The sequence below is a fragment of the Eublepharis macularius genome, chromosome 2, assembly GCF_028583425.1.
Source record: "Eublepharis macularius isolate TG4126 chromosome 2, MPM_Emac_v1.0, whole genome shotgun sequence".
In the NCBI taxonomy this organism is placed as follows: Eukaryota; Metazoa; Chordata; class Lepidosauria; order Squamata; family Eublepharidae; genus Eublepharis; species Eublepharis macularius.
Window position 1 is genome coordinate 137,972,515 of NC_072791.1, and position 16,664 is coordinate 137,989,178.

General features: G+C 42.1%; 1 non-coding gene across 1 annotated transcript; it reads left to right on the top strand.

The window, feature by feature from the left end:
• Positions 1-267: 267 nt before the first annotated feature.
• Positions 268-370, top strand: LOC129325357 (U6 spliceosomal RNA). The gene has a single exon (XR_008596607.1). It is a non-coding gene; the product is annotated as a U6 spliceosomal RNA (small nuclear RNA).
• The last annotated feature ends 16,294 nt before the right edge of the window (positions 371-16,664 follow it).

Below are 16,664 nucleotides of genomic sequence, written 5' to 3' on the forward strand. Positions count from 1 at the left end.
TCTGTCCATCCCCATAAAGGATTTATGTTGGTTGGAGATAAAACAAGAACAGGCATTGAAAGCAAGCTTAGAGTTTAAAATTTAAAAACTTATATAGTTGGGAAAGAGATCAAAATGCTTTTGATTTCCAATAGATGGATTGCTGCCAGCTGCAGCAGAAAATGATGTCATCTCCTATTTGCAATTAAAACCGTGGGAACTTTTGCTTAATTAAAATTGAGAAACCATGGGGAGCTACAAAAGAGCGGTTTGAAAGTGTATTGCTCATGCTTGCTTGGGCGGCACATACATAAAACTGGAATGATACAGAAGATTAGTGTGGCCCCTGAACAAGAACAACATACAAATTCATGAAATACTGCAAATATTTTTAATCACAAGGGGAGGAGCCGTAGCTCAGAGGCCATGCTTTGCATGCAGAACTTCCCAAATTCAATCTCTACAATCTCCAATATGCTTATAAATACTCTACAACCATTATGTATTTGTACTTATTCAGGGTATGCACAGGGATGTAATTTTCCCTCCTCATCAAACTGGAGCAATACTTCCCTGGCTGCAACATCAGACACAGACCACTAATTTATGGCTTTCGTCTGGGTGTTGTAGCACTGGTTCTGAGGTAAACAGTTTTTCCAATTGATCAAATGCTGCTTGGCACTCATTAGTTCGATTTAACTCAGCACTGGGTTTCGTTCCTTGGGGTCCCTTCCCTTTTGTTTTTAGTAAGTCAGTCAAGGGTAAGAAGATTTGGGGAAAGTTCTTTATGAAAGGTCGATAGAAATTGGTGAAACCCAGGAATGATTGTAATTGCCATCTAGTCTTGGGGGGATCCCAACCCACTACGGCTTGGATTTTGGCCAGGCCCATTTTTAAGCCATGCTGTGATACCCGGTACCCCAAGAAATCCAATTCCTCTTTATGGAATTCACATTTGGATAATTTCACTGGTAACTTATGATGTTACAGTGTGGTCAGCACCTTCCTCACCAGTTCTGCATGTGATTCATAATCTTTTGAATCAATCAACACATCATCTAGATAAACAACCACACCTTTGTACAGGTACTCATGTAATACCTCATTAATTAAATTCATAAACACGCCCAGAACCCAGTGCAATCCAAAAGGCATGACAAGATATTCAAATTGCCCCAGTGGGTTGTTGAATGCGGTTTTCCATTCATTGCCCTCCCTTATTCTTACTCAGAAGCAAGCATCTTTTAAGGTCCAGTTTAGAGAAAATTTTCCCTTGTGCCACCATGCTCAATAAGTCTCTGATGAGGGGGAGGGAATATGCATTAGACATTGACACTGCATTTATTCCACGATAATCGATGCACAGTCTTAGCCCCCCATCCTTTTCTTGCAGAATAATACAGGCGCGGCATGGGGGGAGCTGGCTGGGTGAATGAATCCTCACACCAGGTTTTTGTCAATGAACTCTCGTAACTCTTTCCATTCTGATGGGCTCATAGAGTACAGTTTTCCTTTTGGCAGTTTCCCCCCTGGTATTAATTCAATGGCACAGTCCTTAGCTCTATGCAGGGGGAGCTCATCAGCTTCCTTTTCATTAAATCTTGATACTCGGGGGGGGGGGGGGATTTGGTTCAGCTCCTCTCTGGTAAGTAATACAGTCTCTAGGGGTGAGGGAGCATTTCGGCCCCATTCTTGGGCCCATACATGACCTGTACAATTTTTCCCCATCAAAAAGTAGCTCGCTTGTTCTCCATTTAATATGGGGGTCGTGGTCCCACAGCCATCGGCTCCCTAACACCAGTGGGTAGTTAACTACAGCGCTAACAATAAGGATTCTGGATTCCCAGTGGTTCCCCAAGCACATGGGGACTGGTTCAGTTTGATAGATGGCAGGGTATTTCAAGTTAGATCCATCCATTTGCTTAAATACTATGGGCTTATTTAGTTCTATTACATCAAGCCCCAATTCAGTGACCAGTGCTGGCTTTATTAAGTCCCGAGTGCAACCTGAGTCAATTAACACCTGCACTCATACGTGGGTCCCCTTTTTAGAGTTAACTAAAGTCACTGGTAGAAACAGTAGAGCCCCTTTCTCTCTCACCTTTCTTGGTGGTGCTTTTGGGGGGACCTGCCAGCGGGCTCTTTTCATGGCAGGTCTTACTTGTTTCCCAATGGCTGCTCGAGCTGGTTTTCTGTCTCCTCAGGCGGTTTGGTAGCTTCCAAGCCGGTTTCAAGATGGCCATGTTTTGGCGGTGCTTTCCTGCTTGAGGTTTTAGGTGGGTCTGCCACCCTCCTGGGTGGCTGGCCTCTTCCCACAGGTTCTTTCCTCTTGGGGCATTAGGATGCAAAATGTCCAGTGCCTCCGCACTGCATGCACAAGCCTTGTTTCCAACATAAGGCTCTTTCTGATTCGGGAGCAGGGTGCCTGAGCCCTATCGGTCCTCTCCCTCTGGGTACCGAGGAGGGCAGTTTACGGTCTCCAGTTTGCTGCTGCATTCGCACCAGTTTCACTACTTGCTCCCTATTTTTGACCTCACACACCAACTGGATCCATCCCAGCAACGTTCCAGGGTCGTCTTGCACCATTACGGAAAAATTCAATTTTAATCCCTTCGTGATAGTCTCGTGGTTTGGCCGCATATCACCTAAACTCAGCTGCATATTCACAGATGGGTCTTTGCCCTTGCCCTTGCCTTATTGTCTTTTTTTTTGTCCTGGCCCTCTCCTCATCCAGAGAATCTTCAAATTGGGCTCTTAAAACATATACAAAGGCATTCAAATCATATATTATGCTGCCTCCTTGCTGAATGGTATATAACCCTCTATGAGATAAAGGGTTATATACCATTCAGCAAGGAGGCAGCATAATACAGGCCATTTCAGAGCCTTATAGCGATGGGCCATTACAAGAGTCACAATATACAGGCCATATAAAGGCAGCAAAATGCCAAAATATATAAGTTTTTAAAACTGTGAAGTATCTGCTGTGGTTGTGGTAAATTTATGTTTGCAAATATGTATCATAAACGAATCCTGACAGGGAGATAAGATTGGATACAATTCCATGTGGAGTGTACACTCTGTGGCACACCCAGATTCGTTGGCACATAACATATGAACCAACTCACAGAAACAAAAGTAAAGCCTTAATTTTTAGCTTTCATACTGGATGACTTTGCAAAGGCTATAATTTAGCAAATTGGACAGTTAGCTCATTTATATATTATGAACATTTCTAAATCTGTCTTTTTTCCAGCACTATTGAAAGTTTAAAAACCTACATCCATTTAGCCACAGAGTTGAACCTGATACTCTACACACATATTTATCACTATTAATTTTGATTGAAAGGAGGAAAGAGATACTAAATAAACCTAAATATAATTGTCTTGTCTTTAAAAAGAAAAAAACCATGGTTCAGTATCTACAAAATTGAGATACTTGTGTTGTACATAAGATTTAGTTTTCTGTTGCACAAGCATATGCATGGAGGGGGGGGGGGGGGCGGACACATTAAAGATATTCCCTTGAATCACTTTTCTTGGTATTGCAGCCTCTATTTTAGCTGCCCCTAAAATTTGATGGTTTGTTTTTATATTACGAGCCTGCCTCACACTGAACCACTGAAAACTTCTTTATGTCTTCTTTTACTGCTTATGCAGAGCTGGATGGAAATAGCATATTTCATTTGCCACCAACCATCATCATTCTCCTTCCCTCCATTTATATTATTACACTTTTTTAGTGGTTACGCTGCATATTCTGAGCCAAGCAGAAGAAAGATAAGGGAATTGTTCTTTCGTCTCTGTACTCTGAAATCAGATAATTTAGGCTACATCCCCACAAAAGATGGAATATGGCATGTGAGCAAGTGATTCCTTTATACCTCATGAGCTCAGTTTAGTCAGAGTGAACAGACACAGTCCAGTCAAGCTGATCCTGCTCCCACAAAAAATTATGGACATTCTCTCACTGGGACAAGTCTTTGGTCCACAAGAATGGATATTCCCTCATTCGGGTGAATATTGTTTCTCCTGAACTTCTTATCATGGACTTCATTATGAGGTAAATCTAGGTACCATGTTTTGGAAATCAAAGGGAGAGGGAAGGTAAAATCCAGTTCCTTGACATTTCATTATTTATAATCGCAGTCTCTGATATTTGAAATTTGCTTCAATTTATTCTCTATACCATTAAAATACCACAGAGTGGTATTAACACTTGTCAGTTTTATATAGATGACAGTGCATAGGAATAATAAATAACTGGATTTATAAATATTGTAGTATAGAAAACTACTTGCCTTATTCCTAGTGCTTTGGGCGGGGAGAGTGCCAGTATTGATATATGAGTTTGCACCAATTTCCACCAATTTCCCCCATCAGGACTTGGGAGAACCCCTCCCCGATGATGCTTGGAACTCAGTACTGGTGACTGCCACCATCACCACTGCCACAAAAAAAGCCTTGCTTATACTTAACATAGTTTTATGGGTTGCATAGAAGGTGAATGATCTGTGAAGAATGTTTTTGGCTCAGTGATTTAGAACATGCTTGATATGCAGAATGCCCTAGATTCAATCCCTGCCCTCTCCAGTTAAAACACCAAAAGTAGCAGGGGTTGGGAGAGATCTCTTTGTTTACACAGAACCTTGAAGAGCTGCTGCCAGTCCAAACAGACAATACTGATTTAGGTGGGCCAATGATATGCCATGGTTTGATCTCATCAGATCTTACAAGCTAAGCAGAGTCAACCTTGGTTAGTTATTGGATGGGAGACATCCAAGAAAGACCAGGGTCACTATGCAGAGGCAGGCAATGTCAAACCACCTCTGTTAAGCCCCTTTTTAGTCTGCACCATGTTAAAATGCATTGAGATTGATAAGTGCTGGCGCTTTTGTCACTGATACTATCATCAGTGATATCACTGTGCCTGCCTTTTCCTTTTTTCCTTTTCCTTTTCCTTTTTATTTTTTTCCCCACATGCAATGAATTGATATCAATTCATTGCATGGATCAATTCATTTCCTGGATTTTTCCTTCTTAACTTATCGGTGCTTCAATCCTATATTGGATTTTAAAAAAGAATTTTAAAAATGAGTGGAAAGGAAAATGGAGAGGAAAGAGGGAAGGGGGAGAGAGTGGCTGGCTAGACAACAGTGGCCAGTCACAATGAACTGGGTTGGCAGAGAGTGAAAGGGGTGCAGAAGAGAGTGGAAAGCTAAAGGACAGGATAGCAAGCGTGCATGGAGAAACAGCAGACTGGAAAACATTTTTTTTTAAAGGTAATGTATAAGTGCTCCTAGGAAAGCTGCGGAAAAGCCACATAGTGGCCAGAGTGACTATTCAGGGTGGCAAATCGGGTGCAGATGGTCATGAAAAAAAGTGCTGCAATATTGGAACTGAATAGGCAAAATTGGCTTGTGCAGAAGGGGTTTTAGTCTCTTGCCTTGAAAATCCCAGCAGGGGTTGCCATAAGTCAGCTATCATATTACAACATTTTCCACCACCACTAAGGTATCTTCACATATGAAATAGTGCTCTCTTCTATATATAACAGCCATGTGCCATAAAGCTCATCCAAACCAATCCAGATTCACATGAAATGCTATAAAAATGTGTGTCATTCTGTAAGATGCCCAACAAAATATTATTGGCAGGTAAAATAACCTTCCCAGAGTTGAGCTGCTAGACCAAACAAGCCAACTGACATTTACAAAAACTCTTTGCAAGAGTACATGTAGCAATTAAGATAGGAAAGATAAGCTTCACAAGGCAGAAACAGCAAGTCAATTAAAACCAGCATGTAGAAGCAGAATAAAATGACCAATCTGCTGCATCACCTAAAAATAGCAGTATGAAACATCTCTTGTGTTTATTTACATATTTGACAAGGCAGCATAAGTGACACAAGCACAGAATACCACTCCCCCCCCCCCGACCTAACACTGGGCAGGAAACGGCAAATGTGAGAGAACTACCATGGAAGAAGAGTCTTGAAGCTTTCTTATAAGACTGGATCGAATGATCTGTCAGCAGAAGGTAGCTGATGGGTGCTTGGATCTTTGCCATGTTCACCCTCTTCCCAAGCACTTCCATTCAACACCAGGAAAGTTAATTCCAAGGGTTGCAGGGCCCACATGGGATAATAGCTACACAAGTTGGGAGCTGTAGTGAAGATGGGTGATAGGATAAAATCACTGTTCTTGTCTTCTCTGTTAGCAGAGCTGTGTTGATGGAAACCAGGAAACATTGGAAAGATTACCATTTAATTTAATTAGTTCTTGTTAGTCATGAAAAGTTTCTTCCTCTCCATTCTTTGAATTAATTTATGGTCAGGATTGACCTTTCATAATTATTTCAAACCATGCCAACCATTTGAAGTAATAGATGCCCCAAGTGGTTTCCAGTGAAAGTAACACATTTATATGTTAAAATTAGAAACGATTAAGACCTTTGTAATGCAAGGATAGGTTCAAAGTCAGCATTTGTGATTTTGACTGGTCAGTTTTGAAACCTATTGCTTTTCCACATTGCTGAGCTGCCATTAGTGTGTCCGCTATTTCAGAAAGGTACATCACATATGAAGATGTGAGCTTTATAAGTGCATATTGCCTAAGTTTACCACTATTTTATCAGTATTCTGACTTCTTGCAAAGGGCTTAGTCAGTGAGGAGAGCAAAAAGACAAGGGGGATTCCTTTCTGAAGCAGGAAGTCTTGTGACCTATAATATTCACTTTTATTTGCACTAACAAGAATTTATAAAATATGATCATCACACAGAGGGCACCTAGACTAAATTTCATGATTTAAAAAATACATTTAACAGGTTCCTTCCAGGCATTCAAATGTCTTTTCCAAATCTAGTGATAATTTTGGATACTGAAATATATTTTGCATTTACTAGAATTGACAACATAAACTTTGTCCACTGTATCCCAGTGAGGAATAAATTCATTTGACTCCAGTTGATATATTGATTAGAGGTGTGTAAAATGGAACAAATAAGCCAGAAATATACAAAGAAATAGCCATTTCATTTTATTAGAATAGCTTACAGAACAATGAACCACATCTGGGAAACCATGTTGTAACAAACATCCTCTCTTCATTATGGTTCTTACCACGCAGCAGCAGGAACAGGCAGGCAGGTACTGAGCCAGCAGCATCTTGTTTTCCTTAACAGCATTGTTTCCTACCAATTGAATCCCTCGGAGAGAGAGCCCTTACATTATACCAACTAATTAACTCTGTTGGAGGGAAAAGGAAATCTGCACAAGAGCATCATTTTTTTCCAGCCCTACCTGGACAATGACATTGTCTCTCTGCCAATCAGGTCCTTGGAAGGGGAGGAGCACCGGCCCTTCCCCACCTATTGGCTTCAGAAATGTTTGTTTAATTAATGCTGTTGGAGGGAAGGAGGAATGGGAAGGGGAAAACTGTTACCTGAACATATCCTAGGGAAAGGTACTGGATTGGCTGGGAATGGAGGTCTCCTGGAGGAAAGACACAGGTTGGCCAGAGAGATGCATCATTCCAGCACCATGGCACTGGTGTGCCTCCCCCATCCTATCAGGGCACTTGGACAGTTGGTCACGGTCATCACTCTGAGGAGAAGTGCTGCTGGATTGGGTACAAGTGTTTGATCCATCAAAGTTGATAAAAGCTCCAGAAGATTTCAATCATAGTCTTTTGGAGCGCTCTCTTTTTCCAAGTCAAATAGTAAATGTATACCCCAATAAAACTTCAGCTACTTCACAGTTTCCACCTACAAAACAATTAATCTAGTTTTCTCTTCAGGTTTCCATTCTACTGCAAGCCCCCTCCCTATCCAGCATCAGACAAAACACTCTTTTTAGAAAGTTCTCCACATCAAGCTTAAGTCAAGTCCCCTGTGAGCCATTGGCCTACTCCACCCTTCTAAAAACAATGCTGGCTGCCAGCAAAAGGAAAACATACGGAAAAAACATAGGTTTGTTGAGGGAGGGGGGAATTCAGACAGTCATCATGCTGCCTGCCTGCCCGCCCTTGGGCAATGGAGATTGGCTGTGATTAATGTGAGAACACACATACCTCCAATTTTTCAGCAGTACACTGAGCATCAAAAGAAAAAATTCACCCCTCATGGTGGAAACAAAACTGCAAAGCACCAGGAAGCATAATGACAGCAAGACCAAAGATAATAGTTTATTGGCACTATCATCTCTTAGAATGACGACAACAACATTCAATTTATATACAGCCCTTCAGGACAACTTAACGCCCACTCAGAGAGGTTTACAAAGTATGTTATTATTATCCCCACAACAACAATCACCCTGTGAGGTGGATGGGGGTGAGAGAGCTCCTAGAAGCTGTGACTGACCCAAGGTCACCCAGATGACTTCAAGTGGAGAAGTGGGGAATCAAATCCAGTTCTCCAGATTAGAGTCCTGCGCTCTTAACCACTACACAAAATTGGCATTTATGTTCACTAAAGTGAACATAAAGAAGAAGAGTGTGAGCATGCACAACCAACATTTGCCTTGATGTCTTCCCCAAGCATTCTCCATTGTTGTGTGTGCTATAACTTGGTGGGTCAATGGTTTAGAGGGAGAACTGTGTTCTGCATGATTTGGGTGTTGTTAACATCAAAAATAGCTGCCCCAAAGACCTTCAAAGGTCTCATTGCAAACAACAGGGCTGAAACTCATAATAACGAAAAAAAGCCAAATGGATTTGAGCTGAACAGGGAATGCCCCTGCATCTGGAACACATCAATAATGTTAAATACTTTGTTTGAAAACCCTGGATTCAAAACTGAAATGAAAACTTCTAATATTTATCCATGGTGATATTTAGTAAGCAGCTAGAATTGTTTTTGCTAGATTTTGAAAGCGAGATATATTGCCAAAGATAAATTCATGGACTCATAAAACTGAAGAAATATGTTTCATGATTAAATTAGCCTTCATACTGATGGATATAGATTTGGAGGTTTTTTATATACTTATTTTTATATACTAAACCTATGCTTTTTCAGTATTACATGCTTTGCACTTTTTCTATGCTCAGGAGCCAAAGTACTACTTGTAATGTAACCTGTAAGAATTTGACACTTGAAACAAGAAGACTTGAAACTCTGTAAGAACTGATATACTGCTTTTAGGGCTGCACTTATATTATATGTTATATTATTCTATAGATTCCAATAGAAATCAGTACCAGAGAGCCTTTTGTAGAAAACTGATTTGATGCAGCAAGCTGGTTTTGGCCACCGGTGGTATTATCTTCCTTAAAGCTGAGAAGAAACTGGGGAAAAGGGCACGAATAGAAAACATCCCTTCCTATCCACAGATTTCAGTTATCAGAAGATATCAAGACACCAGATTGAGACTCATTGGTGCCCTTGAAAGTATTATGCCCAGAAGAAAGAAGGCAAAAGGTTAGACAGTGTCCTTCCAAAATGAGGGCAGAGGAGAAAAAAAACTGTGAAGACTGGAATTCCCCCAAATAGAGGGGCCAGCCCAGAATTGCATCTTCAAATCAGAACTGACCCTAGATATGTTACGAGCCAGTAAGATATCAAATATTAGAATATTGTAATATTGTTATGATTATCTGAAAGTATTAATTGCCTGTGTTTCTATTGTAATTTTGATGAGCTCTGGACACAAGGAGACCACCTACTCCTGTGAAAAAGGGGCTCCTCCATTGTTTAAATTAAACAATCATATATTGCTTCATTCTACAGGACTCCGTGGTGTGTGTGTCTCTTATTGTGATTGGCGAGAGGGACACCTAAGGCACAAGTTTGTGCATAACAATACAAAGAGAAATAAGTATACAGCAACCTGTGCTGTTACAGAAATCTTTAAACAAATGGAAGTGAATTCTCAGTCAATATTTTTGGGTAGTTAATAACATGGTAAGACATATGAATATCTTTTGGGGTATTTCTAGTGTTCCCATTCCCCTGCCTGGGGCAGGGGATTCCCCGATCCCACCCTTCCCCCCCTGCGCCCACTTACTTAGCCAGCAGGGGGGCGCTGTCGCTGTCGCTGCCGTTGCCACCACCCGCTCTTGCCGCTGCCGCCCACTCTTGCCACCACCGCTTCCACCCCTTTGCACCAAATGAGAGTGGCCTGCAGCCCACGCCAGTGAGGAAAGGGTCCTATTTGACCTGGGGGTGCTCTTTGACCCCCCCTCACATGATGATGTCACTCCCGGAAGTGATGGCATCATGTGAGCTTGGAGAAAGAAGCCGGGGTAAGTGCTGGCTCACAATCTCCTGCCAGAAGAATCTGAGGACCTGGGCATCTCCCGACAAGGAACTCCAGGTCCCTGGAAACCCTAGGTATTTCAGTAAAAGATCTATATTAGTAGTAGTAGTAGTAGTAGTAGTAGTATTTAATAAAAATAAAAATATTTAGTAATTAAGAGGTAAAGAGGTAATTAAGAAAGAGGTAAAGGTTTTTACACCCTGATTCAGGAAGAATATTAGTCAATATGAACCTACATGGATACCATGCTTTTCTAGTTTTGGTAGTACTACCATTTTTGTATCTCTCCGCATACTAGCAATGAATCCTGTTAACTAGATGTTACTAAAAATATATGTTAAAGATTGAGCTCGTTAGTCTTTTAATTTCTCATAAAATTCCAGTGGGGAATCCAACCTATTTCTTGTCTACATGTTACACCCTTCTAGGACAGCGCCCTCTGTAGTGTAGTTAGCCAGCCTCCAGGTCATTCTCCATCATTATGTGGAACATTTCTATACCACTGCCAGTGTCCACCAGGAGCATGCAGCAGGCACACCATGACATGCAGAAGTGCAATAGGTGACAGACACTACATCTCACAACAGGCTAAGCCATTAAGACAAGGCTGTTTCAAGAGGCCTTTGCAGCACAGCATGCAGTCCTACCCCTCAGTCCAAGCCTTGGTTATTGTTCCATAAGATTAAATATAGTGAAATTACAGCATGCTTGTGTACTACATACTACTGAGCTTGACATTTTCACTGCTAATGTCACCCACAGCTTAAGGCTTTCCTCCCATAAATCAGGCAAGCTTTCCCCTTCCATGTTCACACAAGGTTAGAGTCTTATGAGATTTATTTTATGAAGCCATGTCAAAACTGTAACACATCACACAAACTTACTGAAAAGGAATAAAATACAAGTTTAAAAGTCCTTGCTTTAACAAGCCAAGAAATCTGCAAGTAAGCCAGTTTATATCCCACATGTGTCCTTTATATATCTGTGTTTTCTTTTGGCAAGTCTTCCATGTAGTTCAGTGACAGTGACGGGCAGAAACTCAAAAGGTGATGTGTTACCTCATCACCATACTTAAAAGCCACATTTGTTTCTACCTGTCACACAACTATTCAAATTTACAGAAGTCCCTCTAGAAAAAGGTAACAAATTTGCTTACATCGCATCTCTTCCAACTAAAATTCCTCAAGGAGTGTTGGAACCCACCACCCCTAGGAAGGAGATAGGAAGGAGTAGGTTCCCTGCAAATTTGGTGGAGTTTGCTTGGAAAATGACATACACACACACACACACATACACACACCAGATATTTTTCCTCATACAGAATAATGATCAGATGATTTGGGATTTTCTAACCAGATTAGAAAATCTGATCTGGACTTCAGAGATACTGAATTTTGGGAGTATCTGGATCACTTGTGGTTTTTTTGGTATCTAGATCAATGGATTTTTTTAATGCACACCCGTAGCTAATGCATTAATACTTATATTTCAAAGTACATTTCTCTCTTTTTAGCATAGCATAAAGAAACTTGCTATCCATGCATTTTTCTCTGTGTTGAAAGGAAAGAGGAATTAAGTGTAATGACTCTCAAACTCACCATCTGACACCTTGGGATCTAACTCAGCCTGCTAATAATAAGCCTGAGTTTATGAGCCATGGAGTTGTTTTTATACATCAGCCTAACTCTGTCGGCTTACACAGCTCTTCCTTCACCTCTGCTGCCACTTTAAATCATTTGTCTTTATAGGCAGCTATTGTATATGGCCTGAGCTAGCAGAAGGCTGAGGGTGGGTAGAGAAGTATTAAAAATCTAAAATGAGAAGGACAAGGCATGACAGCTTACTTCAGGTTTTTACTGCAGAATTGATAAGAGTGGTACAACATGCAGTTCATTGCCTAAAGTGTCTCACCTAGATGGGACTGCTGAGTGTTAGACCTGGATCTGCTGTGGCCTTGAGTTACAATAAAGAGCTGTACTCTTCATCTGAATTAAGAGGGACCATTATGTGCTCAAATGCAGATTGCTGTTTCTAAGCTATCTTGAGGCAACAGTAGCAATACGGTGTTAGTATTTAATTTGCTTTGTTGTGTAACAGGGATAGGTCTGCCATTTGCCCATTTTCAGCGAGCAAACCCAGTCAAACTACCCCCATTCCCTGCTGGTGATCAAGTGGGCAGTGGAATAAAATAGGGGGAGGACAGTGGCAGCTCTAGGAATTACTGGAAACTCTATGATAGAGTTTTACCATACTTTTGAGGTGATTCCTAGATCTACCACTGTCACTTCCAGGTTGTACCCAGAAGCGACGTAGTGATGTCAGCAACACCAACAATATCAAATCCCCCCATGTCCCTACCCCCACCCTCTCACTGGTTGCCAGGCTTAGCCTGGGAACCCTACTTCTGGCCAAAATCCAGAAGTGATGTCACCAACAGCTTTGGATTTTCCTGTTCTTTATGGTTTTACCATAGAGATCATTAAAATACTAAAGTATCAGTGACATCACTTCTGGGTTTCAGCCAGACATACGTACTTTTTCCTATGTCTTCCTGCCAAAGTCTCTCAATAGTCCCAGACATGACCCTGGCAACCCTATGCCAATCCAGGTAAGAAACTGCAGGTGTAAGAAAGACTGGGACAATATGGGGAGCATATGCTATATATGAAAGAGTATAACAGTTGGAATGAAATTCTGAAATAAGATTGTTAGGATTTGTCTGTTAACCAATGATGAACCTCAGCTGAAAACCTACGACAAAGCTGAAAATTTGGCCTATAATTTCCAATAACCTATCTGAGAAGTAACCAAAGCTATTAGTATATATTTATGGATTTGATCCAGCAGTTTTCATTCCACTGGCACCCACATGTTAGCGGTGTAGTTATGTAATTTTAGACTCTGGACTGTATGGTACTACAGGGACGTGCCTTTAAAAGGCAATGTACATGTAAAATGCAAAGCTTCAGTCTGCTTTGGGGCTCCCTTGCTGAACCCATGAGCAGAACCCTGGACTAGGTCAGGCCATGTGTGAATTCCTCTGGCATAAGGACCTTTCTGTTAACACAAAATGCTTTTGTATGAGTGTGGGTGATAGTGGAGCAGAAATGTGTGATCTATCACTATATTTCTATCCTGTACATATCCGCTGATACCCACTTCTGCCTCCAAATGCCTCAATAAGATGACATGGTCTACTGTGTCAAAGGCAGCAGATAGATCCAGGACAGCAATAACAAAGCATGGCCTTTGTATATAGTTAGGCGGAGACCATCTATTAAAGCTGCTAGAGCTGTTTCTGTCCTATAGCTTGACCTGAATCTAGACTGAAAGGGTCCAAAGAACTAGAGTAATCTAAGAAGACTTGGAGTTAGTCAATTACTGCTCTCTCAATTACTTTGCCTAAAAATGGCAGATTATAGACTGGGCAACAATCAGCCATGCCATTTCTGTCAAGAGATGGTTTTGTAATTAGTGGACCTGTTTGAGTGACCAGGGGAAGGTGCCCTGAGTTAGTGACTGATTTATGATTGACCCTGAGGGCTCATTCATCTGGTCCTTACTTGATTTTAACAGCCAAGATGGGCAAGGATCCAGCACACAAGTAGTGGCCTTCACAAATGCCAAGATCCTGTCAAGATCCTTCATTGTAACCACTTCAAAATGGTCTATACCTGAACCAAGAAAAAAAAGCAAATGGTGCAAAGGGAAGAGTTTCTAATAATTATATAACCCCTATGTGTTTCCTAACAGCTTCATCTGGGGGAATCTTCCAAATTCCTTTTAGTATCATTCCCGTGTACGCACTTTGGTCAAGACTCTTCCCTTTGCACCATTTGCCTTTTTTCCCTTTGTTTTGACTTGATGCAGCCCACCTTCTTTTCCATACTTGAACCAGACAGTGTATTAAGCATTTTTTCCACCTTACCTCTATTACAGCTGGCATCCAGGTCAGAACATGTTCATGCAATTTGGGTCATTTCTCAAGGAATTCAAAAGCTTCAGTGGTCTAAGAAGCAAACTCAAGACAAACTAGAGCTGGTGGAAATAAGGCCTACCATAGCACAGAGATCCTGGACTAGTTCTCGTTGAGTGATAAGGCTGTTTTTGCTATACCATTTCAGACAGAAAATCGAGAGCACACTTTAGCCCTTCTCACCAATATCTACGTTTCTTACATACACAGGGTTTAAAAAATGGAGATCCAGTGACTCAGAAGCTAGGCTAATTCTCCTATACCTGAGATTCATTGACATTATTTTTGTTAACTGAAGTACGGTCGCCAAGTCTCCCTACCCTCCTGGCAGGAGGTGGGTGACCTGGCACTTACCTCTCTGTTGCAGCTGTGTGCGCACAAAGCATGGGCTCCCAGCCTGCATGATGACATCACTTCTTGGAAGTGACATCATCACACAGGCCACGTGCCTCCCCTAAGAGCACTCCTGTGAGGTGCAGTAGGCCAAATCAGTCTGCTGTGAAGTGCAGGAGCACTACTGGGGCAGCACAATGGGCCCTGGAGTGCTCCTGCACTCCACAGCGCCCCAATTCATCCCGAATCCAGCCTGATTCAGCTTGAATTCAGCCTGATTTGGCCTGAATCTGCAGCTGTGGAACATGAGAGCATTCCACGCTGCCCAGGAGCGTGCCTTGGGAGGCGTGTTCTCCCCTCCCCCGGGGCCAGGTAAACTGGGGTGGGGGTGGAGGGTGGGAGGGATTGGCAACCCTAATCTGGAACCATGGGAAAGAGGCCTTCAAGAAATACTACCTGGACCTTAAACAACTTCTATCATACTATTAATATAAGCCTGAAGCAAGCTATGCAGCAGGTCCCCTTCTTTGACATCACTGTTTAGGATGGGCATATAGACACCACTTTACTGGAAACCTGCTGATTGTTATACCCTATGCTTCCAACTACCATACAGAACACAGCACACAATCCATTGTCTACAGCCAAACCCTGAGATACAACTGCATCTGCACCAGTCCTTCAGATAGGTACAAACATCTGCAGAATTTACAGTAAGCATTCCTCAATGTACAGTTTCTATCTGAAAATGAAGTCACAGACAAGGGTAGAAAAATACCAGGAGTCACCTTTTATAGCACTGGTTCAACAGGGGAAGTGATGTCACTGGCTAAAGCCTCTTGACAAGGATCTAGAACAGGTGTTCCAAACCATTTTTAGCCTGTGGGTACCTTTGGAATTCTGGAATTCTGACACAGGGTGGTGGGTACAACCCCAACATAGCTGCCACAGGAGGTGGAGCCAACCACACAGAAGAAGCCAAATTGTGATGGGTAATTTTTAATCTGCACAGATAATTGAATCTCCATTGGCTAATCAGAAGTCCTACTGGGCAAGAACACCACTTGGTCCCACCCACTTTCTAACATCCCTTGATAGGCTCTAGGAAAGATGTTAGCAGGTGCCATGGTGTTAATGGGCTCCACTCTGGGGACCCCTTATCTAGGTCCTCTCCTAAAACATCTTCCTTCCCTTCCAGTCTTGGAGAAATAGGATGGTCCTTACTTACAGACAACCCCCTCAAAATGAAAAAAATACCCACCAAACAACAAAGGACCACTCAAAGGAGATACAAACTCAGGGACAAACCCCTACAACAAGCCTAGTGCCAAGAAAGGGCTGATGTGGTCTCTCTCTTTTGCTCCCAGTGATGGACCCTGAAGTGGGAACTGAGTGCGAAGGGGATGGCCATCTTGCCACCACCTTGTTCCTCCTCTTCAGTCTGGAATTTCACTGGGATCTTCCCCAATGTCTCACTACTGGATCCCTATGAAGACTGTGCAGCAAGTCATGCATACCCTGTTGTCACAGCCAGAGTCTCATGAGGGTTGCCATGAGAGGCTGGGAGCCACACTGGCCCACTCAGGCATTCTGCTTGCCTTTCAGCAACACTGCCCATCTCCTGTGAAGGCAGTGGCAACTCTTTAAAAGGAGTTGATTCTACCCCCACCCTCATCAGCTTGTAGGTAAGCCTGGACATCCCGACATTCATTCAAGTGACATTAAGAGCACCCAACATTAACTGTCTCGCCATCAAATATTCATTCACCTGCACATCCTCAAAAGCAATGCCCTTCTATCATTTATGAACTGGATAGTCTCTGTGTAGTGCGTGGACACAAATCAGACAATAGGTACAAAAACACATGAACAGAATTTCAGCCTCCTTTGAGATTCAGTGACCAATTTAAAGGTAGTAATACTTCAACAGGGCGGGGGGGGGACCTCCTTACATAAAAAGCCAATTACTGCCTGATATCTAATTTGGTTTTCCTCATTCCTCCAGGGATACTCTCAGAGGGTTGCCATTGGAGACAAAAAGTCCTCCACGTGGTTACTGGTGTGTGGTGTTCCACAGGGTGCAATCTTGTCCCCAATCTTGTTCAATATTTATA